Source organism: Adiantum capillus-veneris, chromosome 12 (genome assembly GCF_014529385.1).
Source record: "Adiantum capillus-veneris isolate H3 chromosome 12, ASM1452938v2, whole genome shotgun sequence".
Classification (NCBI taxonomy): domain Eukaryota; kingdom Viridiplantae; phylum Streptophyta; class Polypodiopsida; order Polypodiales; family Pteridaceae; genus Adiantum; species Adiantum capillus-veneris.
This window is the reverse complement of record NC_140942.1, coordinates 145,309,284-145,336,992: the sequence shown is the minus strand read 5'-3', so window position 1 is coordinate 145,336,992 and position 27,709 is coordinate 145,309,284. Positions and strand designations below refer to the sequence as shown.

General features: G+C 41.2%; 1 protein-coding gene and 1 pseudogene across 3 annotated transcripts in view; both read right to left on the bottom strand.

The window, feature by feature from the left end:
- LOC147446638 (homeobox protein knotted-1-like 7) overlaps positions 1-27,709 on the bottom strand; it is an 89,904-nt gene that overhangs the window by 19,493 nt on the left and 42,702 nt on the right. The gene's annotated exons all lie outside the window — the stretch shown is intronic.
- Positions 13,844-14,451, bottom strand: LOC147446642 (uncharacterized; annotated as a pseudogene).

Sequence of the window (27,709 nt, the reverse complement as noted above, 5' to 3'; positions counted from 1 at the left end):
TGGAGTTTGTTTGCAAAAATTTATCCATGCGTCCGTTTTGATAGAGAGAGGTAAAGTCAAACTCCTTAAAGGGCCTTTTCGTTAGACCAAATTTCACCGAATGCTTTGCACCTCTCAACCCCTTTTAGCTGAGGTTGACTTTCCCGCGGGGGAAAGACACTTGGACACTCTTGTAGCTTATTGGCTTTGCTTGGGGAGAATGATATCATTTCTCTCAATGGGGATAGGATTAAAAATAAAGCATAGGAAGGGGGGCATTATCCTCCCATCCGTCTATTCAGAGCACCCAAGTATCGGGGTACAACCTCACTAAGGAACTTCGCCAAATACATGTGTCTTGCGGTTCCATCCCTCGACTGCGGATCACGACGTACCCAGAAGGGCAACCGCTTCGCATGAGCCTCTCCACCAAGACGGATAACGGTCCTTTCTTTACGGTCCAACGACAGGTTGATGTCATTGAAGGTGGAGTTGAATCTGTTTAGCCAGTGTCCCCTAGAGTCATCAATCATCGAAAAGACACTAGCAAATGCGAAAACAAACGACTGTCTAACTGGGAGCACAACGAGCAAGAATGTGTCTGCGCATCGATCAATTGGAAATAATGGTACTTGACTTTATGCAAGAAGAATGCATTGAAGAGGTCACTATTTGCAATGCGATAATCATGATTTTGTTGTATGCAGATGATGTCGTGCTTGCAGCACACACTTTAGTAGATTCACAAAAGCTTATGGTTGTCCTTGAGAACTTTTTCTTCCATAGTGGGCTGATTGTGAATGAATCCAAAACAAAGGTTATGCTTGTGAAAACCAACCATAAGTGTCTCATTGTTGTGTACAACAATGAGACACTTGTAGTTGTTAAGAGATTTTGATAGTCCAAATACCATCGTGACCACTCTGTTTTCTCGGTGTTAGGAAATAAGACGTAGCTAAATAGATAATTGAGTAGATTACTTAATGGAGAGAGACAGATTTATATACACGAGATTATAGAGTAGAGAGAGAGAGAGAGAGTACACACGATATACGTGGTTCACCCAATGTGGGCTACGTCCACGGGAAAGCAGCCACTCAATGGCTTTAGTACTTCAAAACAAGAAGTAGTTTACAAAGGGATTATACCCTTAATGGAGCTCCCGCCTTGCTTCACTCTCACCACCTCACACTCACCTTGTTGCATCAACTTCACACTATGAAATGTGTGTAGAAATGGCCTCCTTTTATAGGCCAAAAGGGTTGCCCTCTCTTATGAGAGACAGCCATGTGTAGCCGCCCTTGTACGAATAAGTCCAAATCGGACCCTCCAATCCGCCCATGTGTGGCCGCCCTTGAGAAGACAAGTCCACTTTTGAATTCGGCCACCGGCCACCGGCCATTGACTTCCGACCACCGGCCACCGGCCATTGACTACCAGCCACCGGCCAACCGACCGGTTTTTTTCCGACCACCGTCCGGCCATAATATTCCGGCGAAAAAGAATATTCCGATGAAAAAAAAGTATCGGGGGCCTCCGCCCCCGAGGCCTTTAAAGTTGCCCCTGATTCTTGTCCATGAAAATTTTGGTTTCCGGTGAGTGATTTTCCTTCACGCACGATGGCTTCTCCTCATAATGGGGGCCTTACAAATGTGCGCTTTTACCACAGAAAATTACAAGGGTAAATCAAGCTCCATACTTAACACTCGGGAGATCAAAAATGAAATCCATTGCAATACTTTCCCAGGGACGGATGGATATAGGCAAAGGATGTAACAATCCCTGTGCTTTATGCATGTGAAAATTGAACTTCTGGCATACCAAGAAACTGCGCACAAACTCCTCCACATCCTTCCTGAGTCTCGGCCAAAAGAAGTATCTCTCATAAATGGTGGAGAGTGGCATTCAGTCATAACCTTTTCCCTCAACGACTGTCACAAACGGGAGCGCACAACAATATAAAATATACTCGAATAAATAGAATTTATCACTTAGTATTGAAGCCAAAGGATATAGAGAGAAATAGATAGAGAGAGAAAGAGAGTGAGAAGATCGACACAGTACTGGCTTGTCATGGCTTCTTTCCGTATCTTCCCAGAGTCGTCCTCCTTTGCAAAAAAAAAGAGAGGAGACCATGCTCTGATACCACTGTCACAAATGGGAGCGCACAACAATATAAAATATACTCGGATAAATAGAATTTATCACTTAATACTGAAGCCAAAGGATATAAAGAGAAATAGATAGAGAGAAAGAGAGTGAGAAGATCGACACAGTACTGGGGACCAGAAGATGGGATGGTCCCCCTCCTTAAAGAGAAACCTTTATTAGGGAGAATCTTTTACAAGCACAAGAACCAGAGAAAACCTCTTCGTTCTAATTCTTTGACTCGACTGTTGTTCCTTCCCGTAAGGGAAATCCGAAAGACGAGCTCTCAATCCGTTTTCCGTCTGTACTCGGAGTTGAGATTCTGCAGGCAATTTCCGAATTCTATTTTCGGAATTCCCAAGCATAGATCGAAGCCTTATCGCTTCTCCTTCGTGATCAAGTATCTGCAAACACACACACAAATACGCGACAACAATTTGTATGGAGAATCCACAACAGATACCTGTCGCTCTTGCGCGGAAAAGTGACTTCCGTGCTTCGAAATCTCGCGATCTCTTTCGTTATCTGGCGGCAGAGTCTTCTCTTGCTGACGCTGGTAACCCCCTTTCAGTGAGGACATGTGGTGCTTTTATAGCTCCTTTGCCACTTCACGAATAGCTGCTCGCGTAGAGATTGCGGCAGGTTTTTTTTTTTTGTTGTACTTCCCGAAGTAGGGAGAGAGAATTCGTTGGCTGGGTTTTTTGCTTTTTTTACTAAGTGACTTCCCACTTATTAAGTGGGCGGCCGGCATATTTTAAAATTGATCTGAACCTACCCAAAAACTCAATAAAACCTTATAAGTAAAAAACAATGCTTTTCACAACACTTCCCAGGCATCCCTGGATGCAGCCACCACAAGCACGAATGCAATGCAAACATAGATTCCTCGCGGGAAAGCGTTTGCTCTTCTCGAAAAACTCGTTAAAATTTTCCTCTTTTTAAGAAAAGCTTCTCAGAACCCATCTTTATTCTTGTGCTTGCGTATTTATAGTAATCTCTTTTGAGTTCGGATTTCCTCTCGACTATGGATATCCCCTTTCCGATGCACCCATCACCCACCTTGTGATGCATCAGGAATACCCATCACCTAGTCCTTTCCTACAGAACTTACGGTACAATCCCCTGCACGATGCTCTATGTCACCCATCCTATGACGCATCAGAGATGTTTGTTCCTAGATGGTCGGATACTTCTTCTCGATGCTCCCTGTCACCCATCCGATGTGCGGCATCAGAAGTACCCGTTCTTGGTGGCCTTACAGATATTCCCATTCACAGCGCTCCCATCATTACATTGAATGACGCACTAGGAATACTCTGTACTCTGATGTCTCCAGTGAGAAAAACCCTCTCACTTAAAATTCCAATAATTCATTTAGAATTATTTTTATGTCAAATAAAGCCAATTTAGCAACATCCCTCTCACTTATAAACAGTTGTCCTCAACTGTAGAGGTCCAACTGAACTGCCGAGGAGAAACCAGAAAGATTCCAAATCTTGCTCACTGGTGAGTTCAGCTGGTCCTTTCTCAAAAGAGAACTTAAAAATTAAATTAAACATAAATTCAATAATTCAGTACCTACCTTACCAGTTTATATCCTTCCTTTAGTACCTCGAGGATATCCTTCACCTTTCATTAAAGTTACGAGCCATGTAAGAACTCGTCATTCGCATCTTTCTAATAGATTGGAAGTTTCCTCATTCAAGAATCTGTTAACTCAATTCTACCTTCTCAATCCGAGAAGAATAATCCTCCTAGATATCAATCTAGGTCTATGTCCTTGCACATAACCTTGCGCTATTAGTCTCTTGTGTCCTCCCATATAGGGAATGCCCAAGTCATAGAGCATTAAGCTCGATGTCTTTCTTTCATAATTTTCGATCACCTTAAAGGAGGTTCTTGTTCCAGGCCGTCGCTCAACGTAGGCGGACGGTTCTAATCCGAAGATTCCTTGTGCACGGCGGCACTTCCTTCTAATATTTTCCTCCTGCGAGTTATTACCACCAACAGTGTTTTCCCGACGCCCATTAGAGTTTCGTCCTTACATAATCATAAAAAATGATTCACCTTGCGAGCATCAATGATGCCTTGTAAAATCTCAGGCAGATAGGATTCTAGACATAGCATTTTCTGAACGTACGTTCAAACTTGGTTCACAATAGAGCGAACCCTCTTTGATTCTTAGGGATGTTCTCCCAAATGTAATTCTTACCATTTTGAAACGGTTGGCCAACTATATTCTTACGAACATAATAGTTCGCATTTATTCCAGTAACGTGTAAATGCTACTTGACCTGCTCATGGAGAAACATATACCGCAACCAAAAGTTGTTATTGTAATGGTAAAGGCGCATAGGGTACTCAATGATCAACGACCGTCAGAAAAACTCTTCTCTGTAGAGAAACTCAAATTCCTTCTACCGAAGACATCTCAAATAGAGATTCTCGTGTCGAAATATCCTTGCCTGCAAAAAGGCATTGAAGAGAGTATAACAAACTCTCGTCCAGTTCCTTGACATAGGTCTGCATCTTCGTAATTATTAAGCTGTGTTAGAGTTTCAGTGAACCTGGGAAATTAACTTCCCTTCATGCGATCCTTAGAGCGAAGACGCTCAACTTGACGATCCCTTGGCTTGATCTTAGAGCAAAACCCGTTCATCAAATAATCTAGGATTTCAATCCTTGGATTTCCTCGAGCACAGGCCATAGTCGTTGCTTGTTCCTTCCCTCGTAAAGAGAGTGTTCATTCACTTGTGCAAAAAGCTCTACCATATCTTCGCTTACCGGGTAAGGGGTGTGGGCTTAAAGAGTACTCAAGCTTCATGAAAGCTTTTCTTTGCTTGAAAGCTCAGAATGGTTCCTTCATAATTTCCTACCCACAATAGCAAGTAATTTGTTGGAGAAATACCGGATACCAGATCAATCATGGACCTTCCAGATGGTAAGCAAAGCAGTTCATCGTATAAAACAATGTTTTGACTCAACCTTACTCTCATAAATACTCGAGAGTGATTGTCTTGGTTAGACACATGCATATCTCATGCATAAAAGCAATACGCAGTTGATGAGTTTCTCAAAGATTTAACTTTAATCAAAGACCTGCCCTCTCACTTAAAGTTTGAGGGTCTTCTATTCAAAGACTTAGGAGTTAGATTGAATTCCCTTACTCCAAACTTTCTCCGGATAGCAACGTATCCGTCGAGGAGAGGCAACAAAAATTTATTGTTTCTATGTTCAATGGTTCTCGTCCCACTTCGGGGATTGTATTCTATGTACACTAAGGTGTACACTTTCAGCTTTTATTGCTAACTCTACCATTTGCTGCAAAGTATTTTGCAGATACGTCTATAAAATTCGGGCAAAAATCCTTTGTTGAATTTCTTCATCTTTCCTCTCTCAGAGAGGGTCGAGAGTCGAGCTACCTTGGCAAGAGTGAACCACTACTTGCTTTGACTCACTCGTGTGCCTATTGGGCAAACCGATCCCAATCTTCTTGGATGCCTTCCTCAAAGCGTACGTAGAGGAAAAAAAGTTTGTCCAAAAATTCAACCTTGAATTGAATATTAATCTTGTTGTGAATTCCTTGTATAGCTTTGGTATACCACCAAGTACTTGCAATTCCCCTTGAGGTGTTTGATCACATACCTCACCTTCGACGCTTTTCAGAAATTGTCGTTTACAAAGGCAACTTCAAACTGTTGAATGAAAGTCGTAGCTTTCGGAACATCTTCCCTTCCGTCAAAAGTATCAAACTTAACTGGAGTGTTTTGAGATTAAAGACCTATATCCTTCCCGGAATGACGGGATTTCTTGGCTATGGTTATGGATTGATGTTTTCTGGATTCTGAAGGATCTTGAGCACTCCGCTCCTTGGATTCTCTAGGTTCTTCAGCATCATGCTCTTGTCGCCTTCTCAGAGAATCCCAAGTCTTGTGTCGACTTCTTACAGAGAGAAAAAAAATACCCAACTCTGCAAGCTTTTCCTGCGGGGCTTAGGGTTCCGCCTGCTTACTTCTCACTTGGCTTGTCATGGCTTCTTCCCATATCTTCCTAGAGTCATCCTCGTTTGCAGAAAAAAGAGAGGAGACCATGCTCTGATACCATTGTCACAAACGAAGGCGCACAACAATATAAAATATACTCGGATAAATAGAATTTATCACTTAATACTGAAGCCAAAGGATATAGAGAGAAATAGATAGAGAGAGAGAGAGAGAGAGAAGATCGACACAGTATTGGGGACCAGAAGATGTGTTGGTCCCCCCCTTAAAGAGAATTCTTAATTAGGGAGAATCTTTTTACAAGCACAAGAACCGGAGAAAACCCCTCCGTTCTAATTCTCTGACTCGATGGTTGTTCCTTCCCGTAAGGGAAATCCGAGAGACGAGCTCTCAATCCTTTTTCCGTTTGTACTCGGAGTTGAGATTTCGCAGACAATTTCCGAATTCTATTTCTGGAATTCCCAAGCATAGGCCGAAGCCTTCTTGCTTCTCCTTCATGATGAAGTACCTGCAAACACACAAGCAAACACGCGACAACAATTCGTATGGTGAATCCACAATAGATACCGGTCGCTCTTGCACGAAAAAGCGACTTCTGTGCTTCATAGTCTCGTGATCTCTTGCGTTACCTAGAGGCAGAGTCTTGTCTTGCTGACGTTGGTAACCCCGTTTCAGTGAGAGCATGTGGTGCTTTTATAACTCCTTTGCCATGGCACGAATAGCTGCTCGCGTAGAGATCGCGGCACGTAACATGATCAGTTTAACAAGAGAACATCATTTGGGAGTATTAGATATTAATGTCATGTCTTTCCTTCGAGACTCTGATGGTCTGTAAAGACAGTAAAGTCCTCTTCGAGTAGGTAGTGCCACCACTGAGTAAGAGCATGGATAACCAGCAAACTCTCTTTCTCATAAATTTGTGTTGTCATTTCCGGCCTTGAGAACAATCATCTCTCGTAAGCAATGACATGGCCTTCTTGCAGTAAGGCCGCACCCAGACTAGGACCACAAGCAGCACAATATACTTCAAATGACATCTGCAAGTCCGGCAAAGTCAAAATTAGTCACGTAGTCAATTTCTCTTTCAAAGCCTGAAAGGGCAGTCACCTTTGTGGGTCCCCTAGTACCTAAATTTTAAAAAGGGTCTCTTTGAGTATTTACGTACAAGACTAAACTTCTCTTCGGCCTATCATCCCCAAACGGATGGCCAAAGTGATCTACTAAATCTTATGTCACAGAGCTAGACCAAAGGTCCCAATGGGAGAAGTACTTACCCTTAGTGGAGTATGCTTACAATAACAATATACATACTTCCACGGGAAAAGCACATTTTGAGGTGATAGAGGGAAGATCAAAAAGTCCCTTGCTACTTAAGGTACATCGGAAAATCTTAGCTGCATATAATTATAGCCAAGACCTGCAAGAATCTTTCTAAAAGATTAAGGATGTTATATCCATCTCTTAATAAAGACAAAAGGCTGCTGATAAGCACAGAATAGCCCTAGCCTTTAACCAAAATTATTGGGTCTTGCTTAATTTTCCCAAGGCTCGATTAAGGCACACAACGGGCAAAAACCCTACGGGACACATAAAGTACTATGCTAAGTTAGCAAAAAGGTACTATGGTCCCTTCAAGATTCTTAGACCAATCAATGAGATGGCCTATCAACTCAAGTTGTCCAGCCATTGACTCACACAAGAATCATGTTTGTGGATTATGACGTCTCCCGAACACCAAGTAGAGATTGTCACTCTACTATGGAAGATTGATACTAATGTGCAGACATGCTTGCGGTAGCTAACGCTCTCAAGCATGAAATGGACTAGTCATCCATTCTGGGATGATATCGTAGGGTAAAATAGGGGTCCTCTACCCGCTAGCAAACAGACTAATGAATAGGATTTATATTCTCTACCTCATAGTCGAGGACGACTATGATTTCAAGAGAGAGGTAATGTCATAAAAACTAATATCTAATACTCCCAAATGATGTTCTCATGTTAAACTGATCATTTAATATGGGAAGTACCAGGAGAGTAAAAGCTAGAATATCGATAAGGCTGCAGACTGATCTTTGTTAGGGATCCAAAGGGGTACACCTGCAAAAGAGCAACGTGCTTCAATATTAGGGCTTAAAATACCTAAGGTTCAACTCCATTAAGACTTCCATAGGCTAAGGTTCCTAATTTCTTATTCAATTATCCAATGGCCAAAGCATAGGGAAATTGGATGGTCATCCGAACACTAAAAAGTCTTTCCACATTCCTAAGAAGGAGGGGGCAAGTCCATTTTGTAGGGGATGAGAGAGAAACACACACACAAATATCAAGCTCATAGGCCAGTTACCCCCAACCTCCCCTCAAATCCTATATATTGGATGGCCATAAAGGTGGACCAATGAGAATTAGGCTAGAGTAAATTTAGTCTAATCAATTTAAAAATTCTTGATAAAAGAACCAATTAAAAATAAGCTCCCTAGAAGACTATTGGACAGTCTACCAAGGGATCCAATGAGCATTCAATAGCCCAATGGCTTGCCTAATTACTATTGGCCAGAAGACTAAGAGGTACAATGAGAGTTTAATTGAATTATGTAAATACCTAAAGCTCTCACAAAAGGGGGAAGGGGGACACATGTCACAAGGCTAGAAATGATGCTTCTAATTGATGATTGGCTAAGCTTTATAGGGATCAATGGGATGCCAACAAGAGCAATTAGAAAGAGGGCTCGACGAGATGAGAGAGTAGGTTGCTTTTTACTCCGTGTCATTGCTACACACACACACACACACACACACACACACACACACAAAACTCATGTGTGTAAGAAGAACTCCATCTCCTTCTCCAGGCATTGAGAAGTAGAGGCCTACACCAACGACTCTTGGATATAGAATGCAAATCCAACCAAGAGCCAAGATTCAATGGCATGCTCATCTTCTCTACCATGCTAATTACTAAGCTAAGCTATGTTATTAGAGTGATATGTGAGGATAATACTTCTTTCTCGTAAGATACCTATTCTTCCTCTAAATCTATCCTCATTTCCTGCTAACTCTCACTATTTTGGAAGGTGTGTGAGGTCTTGGGACTGAGGCTAGGGACACTAGGTGTGTTTTCCAAGCATAATGTGGTGTATGAAGCTTCCATCTTCATTACACCAACTAGTTTTATCAAGGAACACAGAGATTGTATTATACAAAAGTCTCCTTTTGATGGGAGAAGCTATAATACAAAGCCTTAATTATGGAGGGGGGATCGGCTCCATGTAAATCCGGTCCTCAACTGTTGTCAATTGTTATGTTTCTCTCTCTTTTCAAGTATTTTCAATGCCAAATTAGCTAGGTGTAAATTGCTATGCTGCTTTCTCAATTCAGTACTCCCTCTATGCTCACTATGTTATCAATTTCCACTACACACAAGTTACTAGTACATTAAATATTACATACTATATAGAGTCAAAATGTGAGGCTCAAAATTACACAGGCTATGCTGATTCCCTATCTGTTGTATTACTTGCCACTCTTGGAGTGAAAAAAGACTGGTCTACGTTAGATACAAACTTTACTAACAAAATGTCTTTGAGGGAATAAAGGAAAAACCTGTTCTTTTATCAGATGGGACTTTGTTGTCTTTCCTAAGAACTAGGGGGGCTTGGGAGTCCTAAACTTGTAGGCACATGCTCATGCTAGATAAGCTAGTATGATGACTGTGAAACTTTGTAGGGGTGATTAAGTGATTCTCACACCAATCCATGGAAATTCTCATGGCCATCTAATATGGTTTGGACATTTCCAAACCATACTATGCGTTAAAATGAGTCGTATGTCTCATATGACACATTTTAGCACATATTATGGGCTTTGACCACCCATACCATATTGGATGGCTATGAAAATTTTCAGGGGTGTTGAAATGGTTCTCAGCCCCAACCAATGAAAATTCTTAAGGTCATCCAATATATTTTGGGTGGTCGTGAACCATACTATGTGCTCATATGGACATACGGCCCATTTTAGCACATAGTATGGGCTTTGACCACCCATACCAGTTTGGATTTCTATGCAACTTTTTAGGGGTGGGTTTGAGAACCATTTTCCTACTTATGCAATGTTTCACAGCCATCCACTATGGTATGGGTGTTCAAGACCGATACTATGCACTAAAATCGGTTGTATAAGAGAAACGACCCATTTTAGCGCATAGTATGGATCGAAACCGCTCAAACCATTTCACATGGTTGTAGGACATTTCAAGGGTGGGTATGAGTCCCATTTCACCACTTGTACAAAGTTGCACACCCATCCAAAGTGGTATAGGTGGTCAAGGCCTATACTATACGCTAAAATGGGTCGTATGACCCCTACGGCTTGTTTTAGCGCATACTATCGATCAAGACCGCCCAAACCATATTGGATGGCTGTGAAAAATTTAACAAATGGGAGTGAGTATTATTCTACCACCGTGCAAATTTTTACATTCATCCGATATGGTATGGGCGGTCAAGTCCCATACTATGCTCTAAAATGGGTTGTATGAGCCATATATCCCATTTTAGCACATAGTATGGGCCTTAACTTCCCATATCATATAGGATGGTTGTGTAACATTTTAGGGGTGAGCTAATAGTTCTCACCCCCACTCCTGAAAAGTGTTGTGGCTGGTTTGGGCAGTCTTGAACCATACTATGTGCTAAAATGGATTGTATGTCTCATACGGCCCATTTTAGCACATATTATGGGCCTTGATCACCCATATTATATTGAATGGTTGTGAAACATTGTAGGGATAGGAGAATAGTTCTCACCCTCCTGTGCAAAGTCTTGTGGCAATCCAATATGATTTGGATGGTCTCAAACCATACTATACGAAAGAATAGGTCATATGGTTCATACGGTCCATTTTAGCGCATAGTATGGGCTTTGACCACCCAAACCATATGGAATAGCTGTGATACTTTTCACAAGTGAGAAAATAGTACTCAAAACCTCCCATGAAAGTCTTAGGGCTATCTAATATGGTTTGAGAGGTGGCAACCTGTACTATATGTTAAAATTTGTTGTATGAGCCATATGTCTCATTTTAGCACATAGTATGGGCCTTGAATGTCCATACCATATCAGATGGCTGAGAAAATTTACAGGGGTGAAAAATTTTTACTCTTCCTGCACTTGTGCAAAGTCTTGTGGCCATCCAATATAGTTTGGGCAATCCGACCCAACTATGCGGTAAAATGGGCTATATGTCTCATACGTCGTAATTTAGCACATAGTATGGGCCTTGACAGTCCATATCATATCGGATGGTTGTGTAACATTTCAAGGGTGAAGCAATGATGATGAACCCCATCTGCACAAAGTCTTGTGGCCATCCAATATGTTTTGGGTAGTCCCTGGCCATTCTATGTGCTAAAATGGATCGTATGTGTCATACAGTCCATTTTAGCACATATTATGGGCCTTGATCGCACATACTATATTGAATGACTGTGAAACATTGTAGGAGTGGCAGAATAGTACTCACCTCCATCCGTACAAAATTCTTCTGACAATCTAATATGGTTTGGATGGTCTCAAACAGTACTATACGGTAGAATGGGTCGTATACTCATACACTATATTTTAATGCATAGTAAGGGATTTGACCATCCAAACCATATTAAATAGCTGTGAGACTTTGCACAAGTAAGGCAATAGTACTCAAACCTGCCTATGTAAAGTCTTATGGCCATCCAATATGTTTTGAGAGGTCTTGATCCATACTATGTACTAAAAGTTGTTGTATGAGCCATATGTCTCATTTTAGCACACAATATGGGCCTTAACTGCACATACCATATTGGATGGCTAGAAAATTCTACAGGATGAAAATATTATACTCTCACCCCCTGGTGTAAAATTTTTTTGGCCATCCAATATAATTTGGGCAATTTCGCCCCAACTATGCGCTAAAATGGGCTGTGTGCCTCATATGTCCCATTTTAGCGCATAATATGGGCCTTGACCGTCCATACCATATTAGATAGTTGTGTAACATTGCAGGGGTGAAGTATTGGTGATGACCCCCATTCGTGGAAAGTCTTGTGGCTAACTAATATGTTTTGGGCGGTTCCTAACCATACAATGTGCTAAAATGGATTGTATGTCTCATACGGACCATTTTAGCATATATTATGGGCCTTGATCGCCCATACAATATAGTATGGCCGTGAAACATTGTAGGGGAGGGAGAATAGTGCTTAAACCCACCCATACAAAGTCTTGTGGCGATCGAATATAGTTTGGGTGGTCTTCAACCATACTATGCATAGGGTTTAGGGTTTATGGTTTATATTTTAGGATTTACGGTTTAGGGTTTAGGGTTTATGGTAGGGATAAGGATTTAGGTTCATAGTTCAAAGTTAAAGATATTGGATTTATGGTTTAGGGGTTACAGTTTCGAGTTCAGGGTTTAGATTTACAACGCATAGTATGGATCGAGACCGCTCAAACCATATTGGATGGCAAGGAGACTTTGCACCGGTGAGGGTGAGGACCATTTATATCCCCGGTGCAAAGTTTAACAGTCAGTTGATATGGTTTGGGTAATCAAGGTCTATACAATGCACTAGAATGGACCATATGGCTGATATAACCTATTTTAGCGCATAGTATGGGTCTTGATCACCCAAACTATATTGGATGGCTATGAGAGTTTGCATGGGTGAGGATGAGCAGCATCATACCACCCTTGCAAATTTTCGCAACTATCCAAATAGATATGGGTGTTCAAGGCCCATACTATGTACTAAAATGTGTCGTATGAGCCATACGGTTTGTTTTAGTGCATAGTATGGTTCGAGACTGCCCAAACCATATTGTATGGCCGCAAGTCTTTTCACGGGTGGATGAAAGAACCATTATCTAACCCCTACAAGGCTAAACAACAATTTGATATGGTATGAGTGGTCAAGGATCATATTATGTGATAGAATGGGTCATATGAGCGTGTGGCTCATTTTAGCACATAGTATGGTTCGGGACCACATAAATTATATTATATTAATAAAGTAATTTTCACGGGTGGGGATGAGCGCCATTCCTCTATCCATGCGATTTCATAGCCATCTAATATGGTATATGCAGTCAAGGCGCTTACTATGCAACGCTAAAATGGGATGTATGAGACATATGGCCCATTTTAGTGCATAGTATGGGTCGGGAATGTCCAGACCATATTGGATGGTTCTAAAACTTTTCATGGGTGGTATTGAGCTCAAATTACCCATGAGTGAAAAGTTGCACATCCATTCAGTATGTTACAGGCCGTCAAGGCTCAAACTATGCGTTAAAATGGGCTCTATGGCTCATACAACCCATTTTAGGGCATAGTATAGGTCGGGACCACCCAAACCATATTGGATGGCCATGAGACTTTTCATGTGTGGGGCTGAGAATCCCATCCCTGCAAAGTTTCACATGGATCAAATATGGTTTGGGTGATCAAAGCTCATACTATGTCTATAATGGTTTGTATGGCTCATATGGCCAATTTTAGCGTATATTATGTATCGAGACCTCCCAAACAATATCCGATGGCTACAGAACGTATAACGGGTAGAGGTGAGCACTATTTTTCAACCCTTGCAGATTTGCATAGCCTTCGAAACTACTATGGGTGGTGAGGACCCATACTTTGCGGTAAAATGGATCGTATGGCTTTTGTACGGTCCATTTTAGCGTATAGTATGGTTCGGAACCACCCAAACCATATCAGATGGCCAAGTGACTTTGCACCGGTTGGTTTCAACTCCATTTATCCACCCTTGCAAACTCTCGTGGCCATCCTTCTAGTTTAACACAGATGGCCCCGTCATGGTGATATAGGTCAAGGCGTTGTCCGCTTCGTTCTTCACACACCCATTGGTTCTCATCGACACACCCGTTGTGTTGGCTCACCAATCCGCCCACGCCATCCCATCGTCGCACCCGTGCAGGGTGTGTAGGCTTTGCCGATGCTATCACAGTGAAGTCGGAGGTGGCATCGTTCGCTCTGTCCTTCAAGCACTCTTTGATACTCGTGTGGCTCACACGTAGAACCACGCGGCCCCATCACCCTTGATGTGCATGGCTCGTCGGCTCCGTCAGCACTACCGACCTCGATTGGCTCTATCACGGTGCAGTCAACGGTGGCGTCGCCACTCCGTGATTTAAGTACCCGCTTACCTATCCACCCTAAATCGGCCCGATCCATCCTGTCATCAAAGGCTTGCACAGATAACCCCTTGATTGTCCTCCCTTGACATAGTCGGTCCCGTCAATGCACCCAACCTCGATTGGCCATGTCACGTTGTCATCGGCAATGACGTTGTCCGCTTCGTGCTTCAAGTACCTGTCAATCCTCGTCGACATACTCAGAGCGTCAACCCAATCGTCGGCCTATGCTGTCCCATCAATGCGTACATTCCCTTCGTTATCCTCCATGCACGTAGTGAGCCACATCATGATGGAGTCGCTGGTGGCTCCGTCAAGCACTTATCGGTTCGTCCGTCCACTTAGCTCCTTGCCACATCACGAGCCATCCCGTCAGTGCATCGAGTGTCGTCAATGGACGCATCATTTTCGTGCCCTTGTCCATCGCATCCTCTCATGGAAACCTTCTCTTGCCGCGTTCCCCCAACAAGGGGGTTTCCCCTGTTTGCCGGGCCGTGTGTCATGGTTCTTGGGGGATTTGTGGATCCAGCACCGGATTGTGTAAAACTATAACAGCAGACCGCGGAGCGAAGGACAAGTCAGGTGAGGAGAAGAGTTCCCCAAACCCCTCCTCTGACATTGGGATGCAATCCCCTCCCTCAGGGGAGTGCCAAGGCTACCTTTTATCGACGGGCTTGGCTACTTTCGGACCGTTTTCAGGTCTCGCGGGGCTTAACGCACTTAGGGTGGCTGACGGGGCTCGATAGACGATGAGTGATGGCCGATTGTGTCCAGGACCGAGACAACAACTATGGTAAGCTCTCGCATGGGCCGCGGTGTGATCAAGGAACACGATGGATGTCGTGAGCTACGTGCGGCTTATATCGATACGGAAGGTTCCGAACCCATGTACATAAGTAAACCAAAATCCAATGATATTTCAAATAAACAGAATTTTATACTTTAAAAAAATAAAAAATTACATAAAAATATAATTGTTTTTGCTTAAATTACCACGTAAATAATTAGCTTGAGATACCTTGATTTTTAGTTTATTTATATTATTTAAAAAATGACATGGCTATTGAGGTGACCGTGCATGAATGACATGGTCATCCATGTGGCAAGCTGATGTGGATGATTGATGACACAGAATGCATAGGTGGAAAGATGAGGTGGCAGATGGGATCCCCTCATTTTCCATGTCATATAATGATGTGTCAAAATGGTGATATGTAATGATTTGGTGGCAAAAAAGGAGGTGATGAATTGACAAGGTGGCGATGTGGCATGATTGGTGGCTCATAAGGTGGCGAGTGATGTGGCAAGCCATGCAAGCAATATTTACACGTGGCATGTGAGATGGTGGATGACATGGCTCTTAAGATGAAGTGGCATTCAAGGTGGCAGTAAAAGGTTGTGGATGAGTTAGCAATTAGAGTGACATAGCAAGCTAAGTATTGCGGCCAAAGTGTTGATTGTGATGATGTGGAAGGTGAGATGGGATATTGACATGGACCTTTGGTGATCTCGCGGCCTCCTTCTATGAGGTGGACTAGCCAACTAGGATTGGGGGGGTAGAACAAAGCCATGGTTGGTTGACAAGTGTCAAAATTTCTAGGTTTGGTATTTACCAAGCCTAAAGAGGCACACCTCAAGTGAATGGTGCAAGTGAAAAAATATAAAACAATGAATACGTGTTATTCCCTTACTCAAGTCGACTCAAAAAAAAATCTATGAGCACCTCACACTAAGAGTTATGACATACATGAAAATTAAAATGAGTGGCAATGTACATTTTTTATTAGATTTTATTTTAAAACTATATCAAGGTTCTCTTAGCAATCTTTGTTATTTTCTAATATAGATCTTTAAAAAATGAACCATTGAAGTTGACTTTTTTTTGGCATGGTCACATTTCTTGCGTCATAATCTATCAAATGACTCGTGGATCTTGCAAAATAAGTTTTACATCATTAGATATCTGGTGTTTAAAAAATAGGTTTTTGTACATATAAATTATAACAAAAAAAATGAATATTAATTATACAAAGATACAAAAAATTATCAATAAATCAAGTTAAATTGCTTGACATGTGAACTGTTCATGTGCAACAGGGTAAGTAAAGAAGAAAAGCCCGTGAAAAGTTATAAGTATTTATTCATCAAGGTCACAATGTTGTAACAAGGTGTGACAGACTAAACCAGATTAGTCCTTGCACAATAAAATTTTCATTTAGATGTGAAGAAATGAAGATCAAAGCTTTTCATTGTGTTTGCAACTATGTGCTTTGTGTGGCTACCAAATCTTGTCTCTTCAAAGTAAAAGCAAGCGAGTCAAATGTATGTATGAATGGCAAAAAAGAGGCTGTTTCTTGGTTGTCTTGGTGGGGGCAACTGCTGAAAATGGGTACAACTTATCATGCATACACCAGAGAGAGAGAGAGAGAGAGAGAGAGAGAGAGAGAGAGAGAGAGAGAGAGAGAGAGAGTCTCCTAAACCAATCAACCTTAGCAATGAATAACTGAATGTGTACAATGCAGCCAAGGGGTTGCATATTATATATCAACCTTAGTAAATTGCCATACCTAGACATTGACAAATAAGTAAAATAATACCTAAAAGCCAAAATAAATAATGGGCTCACATTGGGTACATCTTTCTCTTGCTCCCGTTGTATTATTTTAACTACTGTAAGCCCATCTTTCTCCCATCATTTTATGTTTTATTTATACACTTGACTCAAGGTTGGGCCTCTTAAGATTGAAAATGTGCCAAATCTAAGACTTTTGATACCTCCCACATCTAGCGATGATTTAAGCGAATATTGAGGAATTCACTATATATATGCAAGCACGTCATGTCAGTTGTATACAAGGTCTAATTTATAAATCTATGGATTTTCCATGAATATAACACAACCTTTTCTAGTTCAATGCATGCATATTCCCTTTGATAAGTACCGTTTTATATGCTAAAAATGTATAGAGAGAGAGTTTTTTGTGTGGGATGTGGCACTGCGAGCTCAGACGTGAAGAGAGATCTTTGCACGCGATGGAGATCGAGACCAGTCCAATCTATGTGTGTGTGTGTGCGTGTGTGTGTGTGTGTGGTTGGTTTGTAGGGAAGGTGCCAAGTGTAGGTGAGTAGCTTGCATTTCTCATTTTCTTCCGAAGTACTCAAGATGGCAACGGCAATGGCAATGGAGATAACAATGGTGAGGGATGTAGAGTGTGCAGATCAAGACAAAAGGGGGTGTGATTTTAGTCATTTCCAAGAGAATCTTGGAATCTCTAAGATAAATTAATCATTTTAGTAGCATTTGGACATAATATATATGTGGGGTCAATTCTACAAAAGTCATCAAAAACCAGAATCTCCAGATCATGCTTGAAATGTAGCTTGCAGGGAGGGAAGCAAGAGAGAGGAGCAATGTTTCCCAAGGGAGTCTGACAAATGCAGGCCCAAGATGATGCTTCCCTCCCTGCAGGTTGCAAGGAGGGAAGCAAGAGAGAGGAGCCACATTCCCCAAGGGAGTCTGGCGTATGTAGGCCCAAGAGGGCAGCTCTCTCTCTCTCTCTCTCTCTCTCTCTCTCTCTCTCTCTCTCTCTCTCTCTCTCTCTCTCTCTCTCTCTCTCTCTCTCTCTCTCTGTGTGTGTGTGTGTGTGTGTGTGTGTGTGTATGTGGGAAATGGGCAGTCTATCGAGAAGATAAAGTCATCATCCAGGAGTCTCGAACTCCCAAGCCGGCTCCCTCCTCACCTTCCCCTTCTTAGCTTTGCTTATTTTAACTTTCCTTTTGACACCTCTTTGGATGCTCAATCCTTAACTGAGATGTTTCTCACGATCCTCCTGTTTAGAAGAACTCCTTTGTAATGCTTTGATTTCAGTTCCATGGGTCATATCTGACCTTTGCGGACGATAATTCAATCTCTCTCTCTCTCTCTCTCTCTCTCTCTCTCTCTCTCTCTCTCTCTCTCTCTCATGGGAAGAGAAATTTTAGAAATTTTTGTAATCACTATTGGGGTTAGACAAGGATGTCCGTTGTCACTAACTCTCTTTGGTCTTTGTATCAATTTTTTGTTTTGTTTTAGGAGTCGGGTTGTGCACTGCCGGAGGCTCCCCTCATATACAAAAAAGTGCACAAGAAGAACGACGAGGACTATACACACAGGACTATGCACACAGGCTCCTAGGGTAGACGCTTTTGTCACTAGTTTACTCTAGAATACGTGAGGCCAGAATTATCTACACTCTTAGAGTCGTGCCCTTGAGAGACCCATTTTGTTGACTAGTTATGGGCGTGACAGCCACCAAGTACCTCTATTCATGGGCCTTGGTATTGCGGGACTTGCGTCGGTCTTTCCTTTGGAGCTGCCTCCTCCAGGTAACTTATCGCTCACCTCACTAACTGCCCTTGTAACCGGATGGTTTTCCCCTAAAAAATGTCACACCCTCTTGGAAGGGCGTCCGCTCATAGGTGGTGTCCACTAATATTGGTGGTGTCTCCCCATTAGGTGAAATTTGGACTCACAAAGGGGCTCTTTAAGGAGTTTGACTTTAACTCTCTCTATCAAAACGGCCGCATGGATAAATTTTTGTAAACAAACTCCAAAGTTGGCGTAGGTTTGACAGTTAGAATGTCCTCTTCAAGCTCTATCTATTGATATATAACACGCCATGAGATTGCTTATATTTTAGAAGATTCTTTTTTTAATTCACTTAGATTCACAAACAGAGTTGTCACATCATAGGTGAATCAAAAAAAGAATCTTCTAAAATATGAGTAATCTCATGGTGTGCTATATATCAGTAGATAGAGCTTGAAGAGGACATTCTAACTGTCAAACCTCCGCAAGCTTTGGATTTTTTTTGCAAAAATTTATCCATACATCCATTTTGGTACAGAGAGGTGAAGTCAAACTCCTTAAAGGGCCCCTTTTGTGAGTCCAAATTTCACCTAATGCTTTGCACCTCTCAACCCCTTTTAGCTGAGGTTGACTTCCCCGTAGGGGCAAGACACTTCGGCGCTCTTGTAGCTTATTTGGCTTTGCTTGGGGAGAATGATATCATTTCCCTTGAAAGGGATCGGATTAAAAATAAATCATAGAAAGGGGGACATTATATATCCTCCCATCTGTCTATGCAGAGCACCAAAGTACCGGGGTACAACCTCACTAAGGAACTTCGCCACAAACATGTGCCTTGTGGCTCCATCCCTCGACTGCGGATCACGACTTACCCAGAAGGGCAGCGACTTCCCGTGAGCCTCTCCACCAAGGAGGATAACGGTCCTTTCTTTAGGGTCCAATGGCAGGTCGATGTCATTGAAGGTAGAGTTGAATCAGTATAGCCAGTGTCCCCTAGAGTCATCAATCGTCGAAAAGACACCAGCAAATGCGAAAGCAAACAACCATCTAACTGGGAGCACAGCGAGCAAATAATGTGTCCGCACATCGATCAATTGGAACAAATGGTACTTGACTTTATGCAAGAAGAAGGCATTGAAGAGGTCACTATTTGCAATGAGGTAATCATGCTTTTGTTGTATGCAGATGATGTCGTGCTTGTAGCACACACTGTAGATTCACAAAAGCTTATGATTGTCCTTGAGAACTTTTTCTTCCATAGTGGGCTGATTGTGAATGAATCGAAAACAAAGCTTATGCTTGTGAAAACCAACCATAAGGAGAAGCCATGTATTGTGTACAACAATGAGACACTTGTAGTTGTTAAGAGATTTAAGTACCTTGGCCTTGCGATTCCGTCCAATCACAAGTTTCATGAATGTGATATGCATTGTTTGGAAGCGGAAAAGAGAGCATATTATGCATTTGAGAAAATGTGTAATGCGGGAAGCATCAAGTGTTGGGTTCTCAAGAAGTACCTTTTTGATGCATTGGTGACACCGGTTCTTTTTTATGGAGTCGAAGTGCGGGACGGGAGATCTCAAAGTCTACTCAGAAAGAGTTTGAGAATTTCCAAAAGTGTTTTCTTACAAACTTTCTCCAAGGTAAGACACAAACACCATATATGCTCCTACTTCTTGAGTTGGGATCTCTTCCAATTGAGGTTATGGACATGGAAAGGGTTATGGAGTACATAATAAAGATGCATCAAAACCCCTCACATCGACTTCCTACGATTGTATGGGAAGTAAACAAAAACGTTCAAAAGATGCATAAAAGCAAGATCTTGAGCATGGAATGAATGCAAGACATAAAGAAGTGGTTTGGGAGATGGGATGCATTACACTTGCTACATGATGCTTCAATGGACTCCCAAGTGAATGAAGCTTTTCTACAATGCCAATGTATTACGGCTTGGGAGAAATCTGATGGGTCATGCTTCATACATTACACCACCAATATTACCCCCAACTACAAAACCATGTTCTTTGTTGAAAGAGAAAATTGTACTCACTTATACACTTGAGCTTATCCCCTTGTCAACAATATGTACTATTGCAGCCACATTCGGCTTATCTACCATTTTCTTTGATGCGAGACAGGGCGTTGGGGCAATGGAGAAGAGTCGAATTGACTTTGCAAATTATGCTTACTGTAAGTTCGAGAGTCTAAGTACCACACACTACTAGACTACTTAGCTTTTGGTCACATCCGAATTTTCTTCTCACATTTTCAGCCATAGCTTAGACCTACACACTTTCCTCTCCCAGCCACACTGTAGGCTCTCCATTGAGACTCTCATCACTAAAATTTTGAAGCATCAAGAGTCACTCATGAGCCATATACATTCTACATCACATGTAACTTTGATCCCATAGGTCATATTTGATCTTCGAGGACGATAATAAAATCTCTCTCTCTCTCTCTCTCTCTCTCTCTCTCTCTCTCTCTCTCTCACACACACACACACACACACACACACACACACACACCCTGTCTCTAGAAACATCCAAGTTGGTGAGTGGCTACAAGTGTATACATGTACCTCTCTCTCTCCGACTGCTGCGTACTTGCAAGCATGAAGACCAATTGCGGCGGCAAAGAGGGGGAGTAGTAAGCTCGGCGGCATAGAGGGGGAGTAGTAAGCTGAAATAGGTTTATATTAAATGCTGTTTAAATTTGTATTGTTTTTTTTTTTTGCAAAACTCACAATGGTGAATGGATTATAGTATCAAAACCAAAAAATAAAATTTCTTGTCATGCTCATGTTGAGCCATGACATCCTTAATAGACCATAGTTACAATAGTTGACACGGGCGCCACCTGACGAAAAACATAGGGCCCACATCCTTACCTAAATAAGTCAATCATTGTGTGCCACTTGCTCTGTTCCCCTCATCAATGTTTATCCGTTTCCCAGTGGCAATAATAGCCACCCTATTTTCTTGTATTATCTCGGTGAACTTAATTGTTTCCATGTGATCTTGGCTCTTAAACACCTTCCCTTCCAGGAAGAGATCGCTCTTAAAGAATTCTATCTTCCAGGTCTTTTGGACCCATTTGCATATCTTTCTCGCTAGGCTACAAATCACCAGGCAATCCTTGAAAAGATGTGGGAGGTCTTCACTAGTTGTTCAGCATTGCGAGCATCTATCTGGACCACTATCCTTGGTACAAGGCTTCATTTCAATTGACAAGGCTCCCATAGTACCTTCCATAAGAAGACCTTTATCCCATGCGTCCATTGAGGGCACCGATGTTCTTCATGACTCCCTCCCATCTTGACTTGGGCCATTGACTTAGGCCAATGCTTGCCTCATTGTTTTTTCAGTGGGGATTTAAATTTGTATTGTTAAGGACATTGACTCTAGTGTGAACTTTTATTTCGTGTACAGTACATTAGACCCTCAATGCCCTAACTTTAACTCTCCCTACTCTTCATCACAACATCATATTTTCACAAGAATTTCTCTATGAAGACCACTTAGGAACCATTGAGCATCATGTATCCCTAAGAAGGTCCCAAGATGTACAAATACATACTTGAAAATAAATGGTTTTAGAAAGCAACAATCTTTAGTTATGTTGTGTTTAGTAAGTGAACCACTCATTTATCTTTTTCTGTAGCAAATCGCACTTTCCATGTGAGACGATACAAACATCTATGAGCGCTATTAGGGTCACTTGGCCACATTTAAACCCATGACCCAAGTCATAGAGGAAGAATGCTCAACCAACCAAGCTAGTTATATTGTGGTTAGTAAGTGAACCACTCATTTATCTTACTAAAGATTGTGCACCAGCAATTGTAACAAGGCAATAGGATACAAGTGTTGATATTCATCACGTTGGTCCAATCTCTAATTCAAGAAGTGAGTGTCAATAGCCTAGATATTTGTACCATTAGGCAATAGCATACATATGTTTATGGATTGTTTTCGAGAGACAAATGCATAGGAAACAAGTTGGTGTTTGTAAGCCACGTGTTGTGTGATAATTGTAAGAGCACAGAAAGTATTTGAAAAGCATCAAATTTTGGTTTGGGCAGATATATCTGGGACCACTGACTTTACAATGTGTAGAAATGAGGAGGGACGAGTCTATAAGTTGATGCAAAGTAAGAGTCTCTCTCCCATGCTAGCATCTCAAAGGCTTAAAAAATGAACATATATAGGATTTTGTTAGGGCCAATGCTTGCTATAGTCCATATGAGTGTGTGGCTCCTTGTACACAGACGGGGGGAAAGGAGGGAGCTCCCTTGGGATGATCATGTGGAATCTTTCTAAGTGCATTCCTATGTTTCCAAATGTCATAACAATGAAGCGCTTGTGGAAGATAAGCATAGGTGTGAAAATATGGATGAAGGACCCTTAACTTCCAAGAAGGTTACAAGATGTTGGGGAAGAAAAGGTATAGGACCCTCTCATGAGGCTTAACCATAGGTGCCTCCTCCTCTTGAGGTTCCTCCTAAAGAAATCATGTATGTGAGAAAAAATAGAGCAGGGAAAAGAAAAAGCAAAAGGCCCTACTTATAGATTACGATCTAGCATTGAAGCTGATAGAAACTCAAAGCAGATATTTGAGGAAAGGATTTTGAATATTAAAGTTGAGTTACTTTGGGTAAAGTTCTTGGCATAGCCAAGCATGAATTCTATGTGCAGATTATAGATAGCATAAATGAAAGAGGTAGAATCTGGTCGAGTCTATTCATCGACAATCATAGGGTGAAGGAGAGTCACTAAAGGTACAAGGGATTCACGTACAAGAGGAGGAATGTGATATGAAACCATATCATGTAACATATCTATGGAAAACATAGATAAGAGGCAGTTCAGTAACTCAAGATAAGAGGTCTATCTAACAGAGGAAAATAACAACGTAAAAGGAAACTAATACAACGATCTAGTATGAACCACTAGTGAGTGAGGTGAATGAATAAGTGTGCCATCACTTCTGTAGGTAGACCAACTTGGTGTGATAGAGTTGTAGTATCACTAGAAAAGATATGTGTAACCACCAAGGTATGTGAATGATAATGGTTGTCAGTGATAGTCTTCCACGACTCGTACATGTTCAGCTTAACATCTCACCACTCCCCCTCAAGATCAATGCCATCTCTCATATGCCAATGATCGCTCAAAATCATCATAGATTCTCTGTTCCAAGGGCCTTCGTGAAGATATACACAACTTGCTTAGGTGCCGCCACATACTCAAGGTCGATGTTTCCTGCTAAGACTCTCTCTTTGATGAAATCATAATGCACCTTAATGTGCTTTGTCCTGGCATGAAACACTGGGTTTTGTGCCAATTGTATATTACAGAGGTTGTCACAATATATGACAACCGACCTCGATACCCCTACTCCAAAGTCCTAAATTAGCAATCCCAACCATGCTATATCACATGCCGTCGCTGCAACACCCCTGTACTCTGTCTTTGTACTTGAAAGAACAACCGTAGGTTGTTTCTTGCTACTCCATGTGATCACAACACTCCCAAATAGAAACATGAATCCATTTGTAAACATGCGACTATATATGCTACTAGCCCAGTACACATATGTGTAATCATAGAGTTGCAACTCTATATCAACCCTATAAAAAAGTAAATAATCAAAGGTAGCACTCATATGGAGTGGCGTGCACCTCATTGTATTCAAGTGTGGTTTCTTGCGAGACTGCATAAACTTACTCACCAATCCAAGTGTATAGGTCAAGTCGAGCATGAGATAGTCAAGTAGATCAAGCTAAGCACAATCTTCAATATATGTATATGGTAGCATTCTCAAGTATTTCACCTATATCATTTTTCAACTTCAATTTTTGATATAAGAGAATTGCAATCGGCTTACAATCAAACAAAACATACTTTTTCAACATGTCCAAAGCATATTGTCTTTGTGGCAGTCATACACCCTCTTTTTTGCAAACAATTTCAATGCCAAAAAAATATCGTAAGTTTCCCAAGTCTTTCATCTCAAACTCCTCCATAAGTAGAGCCTGTACACCCTCTACTTCAATCACATTATCACCTCCAATAATCAAGTCATTCACATAGATGGATATCACCACAATTCTTACTGCATTCTTCTGAACATACAATGACTGATCTGCATCAAACATCTCAAAGTCCAATGAGATGAGGAATGTCACAATCCTCTCATACCAGGCTCTAGGTGCTTACTTCAGTCTATACAATGCTTTCTTTAAGCTACATACAAGGTCACATAGCCTCATATAAGCATAACCTTGTGGATACTCTATATACACAACTTCCTCCAAGTATCCAATAAAAAAGGCATTCTTTAGATCCATTTGTTTCAACACTTATTTTAAAGCTACATCCACTGCAATAAAAACATGAACGATATCTATCTTTTCTATGGGAGTGAATGTATCCTCATAATCAATCCCATAAGTATGTGCATAACCTTTGGCCACAAGCCTGACCTTGTACCAGCTCACACTACTATTAGCATTATGATTTATTTTGCAAACCTACTTACATCCAATTGCCTTCTTTCTCTTTAGTCATGGCACTCACTCCTTTTTCCATTTGTATCAAGGGCAACTATCTCTTCATCCATAGCTTGCTGCCCTTTTTCATCTTCAACAACATCTTCAAAATATGTAGATTCTACCTCTTGTGTAATTTTTTCCATAGATACACAATGATGAGTCACATAACTGTCATAAGTCAATCTCTTCGTACGATTCTTTGTTCTTGCACACTTGCATGGTCCAAGATCACTTTTAGGCACCTTGTTCCCTGCTTGCATCCTCCTTGTACCCGGAGTTTTCACAAAGGACATGTTGAACTCCTCATCTAAACTCTACTCAGAACCAATGTTATGATGACCTATTATCACTATTATAATGACCTTGTTACAGCCTTTACCCATTCCCACCCGCCCTTAGGAAGTATTACCATTTTTTATCTCCCAAAGACAGAGAGTGTGCATGATGGCATTTGGACTATCATCGACAAATTTAGCAAGTAAGCCCACTTCGTTCTAGTGAAGAAAATAGTCAAGCCGCATCTTTTAGCAAGATTGTTCATTTCACAGATTTTTAGATTACATGGCATGCCTGAGACAATAGTCTCTGACAGAGATCTCTAATTCACGAGTTTGTTTTGGAAGGTTGTTTGGGATCCCGGAGAACATTGACCCACGGTTGTAGTTCTCGTCATCTTTCAACCCGCAGACAGATGGGTAATCTGAGATTGCAAATTCATTTGTACTGAATTTATTGAAGTCTTACATTTCTCATTAGAAGACTAAATGGAAAAATAATTGTCCTTGGTGGAATTTGCCTACAATAACATGATCCACTCTTTGATGGGAAAGGCATCATTTGAGATTATTGAAGGTTCCGTGCTTCCATGAAAGATAAGATAACACTCAAAGTTGGTAGCTTAGGGACATCGTCAACTTTCTTCTTCCCTTTCTTTGATACATTCGAAGAGTTAGCAAGACTCACTCTTTCACGCAACCTACCACTCCATGGCTTCTCACCATGACCTCACTAGGTGATCCTTGTGGCACACTCAAGATCTATGATTATGCACCTATGTTTTCTACAATCACATTGTCTCTTACATTAGTCCCTAAATTATCTTTCACATCAGAATACCAACTTACTATTTCATAAAGAACATATTTGATCACCGTCACTTTACCCATGACAGGATTATAACACTTGTACCCATTTTGCTCAAGATAATAGCCAATGAACATTAAAAAATTTGCTTCTGGATCAAGCTTATGTTTTAGCTCATCTGAAACATGCACAAAAGCAATATCTCTGAACACTTTAAAATTTGACACATCCGATTTTTCACACAAAACTTCTCTCCTGGTATCATATCATGTACTACACCAATAGGTAGGGGTCCAATTTATAATGTAAACACCTATAAAAACAGTCTCAGTCCAATAATAATGAGGTATGTACTCCTTATTCATCAACACTTTAACGACTTTTGCAATGTTCCTATTCTTTTGCTTAGCAACACCATTTTTTTGTGGAGTATACCCGCATGAAAATTTTCTTTCAACTCCACGCCTTTTCAAAAACCATTGAGTTCATTAGAGAAATAATCTCTCCCTCTATCTAACCTCAAACACTTTATATTTTTGCTAGTCTGTTTTTTTACTATAATTTTGAAATTTCAAAAGTGCATAAATACCTCATTGTTTTGCTTTATGCCACATAGACCCATATCTTTCTCGTATAGTCATCAATGAAACTCACATAACATCTACATCCATTATTGCTAAATTGGCTTTATCTGACAGGAAATTAATTTGAAATGAATTATTGGATTTATAAGTGAGAGGGTTTTCTCACTTGGAACACCAAGACAAAAATAATCCTAAATGAATTATTGGAATTTTAAGTGAGAGGGTTTTTCTCCTGGAGACATCCAAGTACAGCTTATTCCTAGTGCATCATTCAGAGTAATGACGAGAGCACTGTGAAAGGGAATATCTATAAGGCCATCAGAAACGGGTACTTCTGATGCATCACATCAGATGGATGACAGGGAGCATCAGGAAGAAGTATTCGACCATCTGGGAATGCGGACATCTCTGATGCGTCATCGGATGGGTGACAGGGAGAATCAAGAATTGTTCGACCATCTGAGAAAGGAAACCTCTGATGCATCATAGGATGGGTGACAGAGAGCATTGCGAAGAAGATTATACCGTAAGTTTGATAGGAAAGGACTAGGTGATGGGTATTCCCTATGCGTCACAAGGTGGGTGACGGGTGTCTCGGAAAGGGAATATCCATAGTCAGGAGGAAATTCTGAGCTGTGAGAGAATTGTGCACAAGGAAAAAGCAAGCACTTGAATGAAGATGGGTTTAGAGAAAACTTTGAGAAAAAACAAATGACTTTTAAGAAAGCGGGATTACTTTTTGAGAAAGCAAATGCTTTCCTTTCAGGAATTCTATGTTTGCATTGCAGCTATGCATGTGATTGCATCTGGGGAT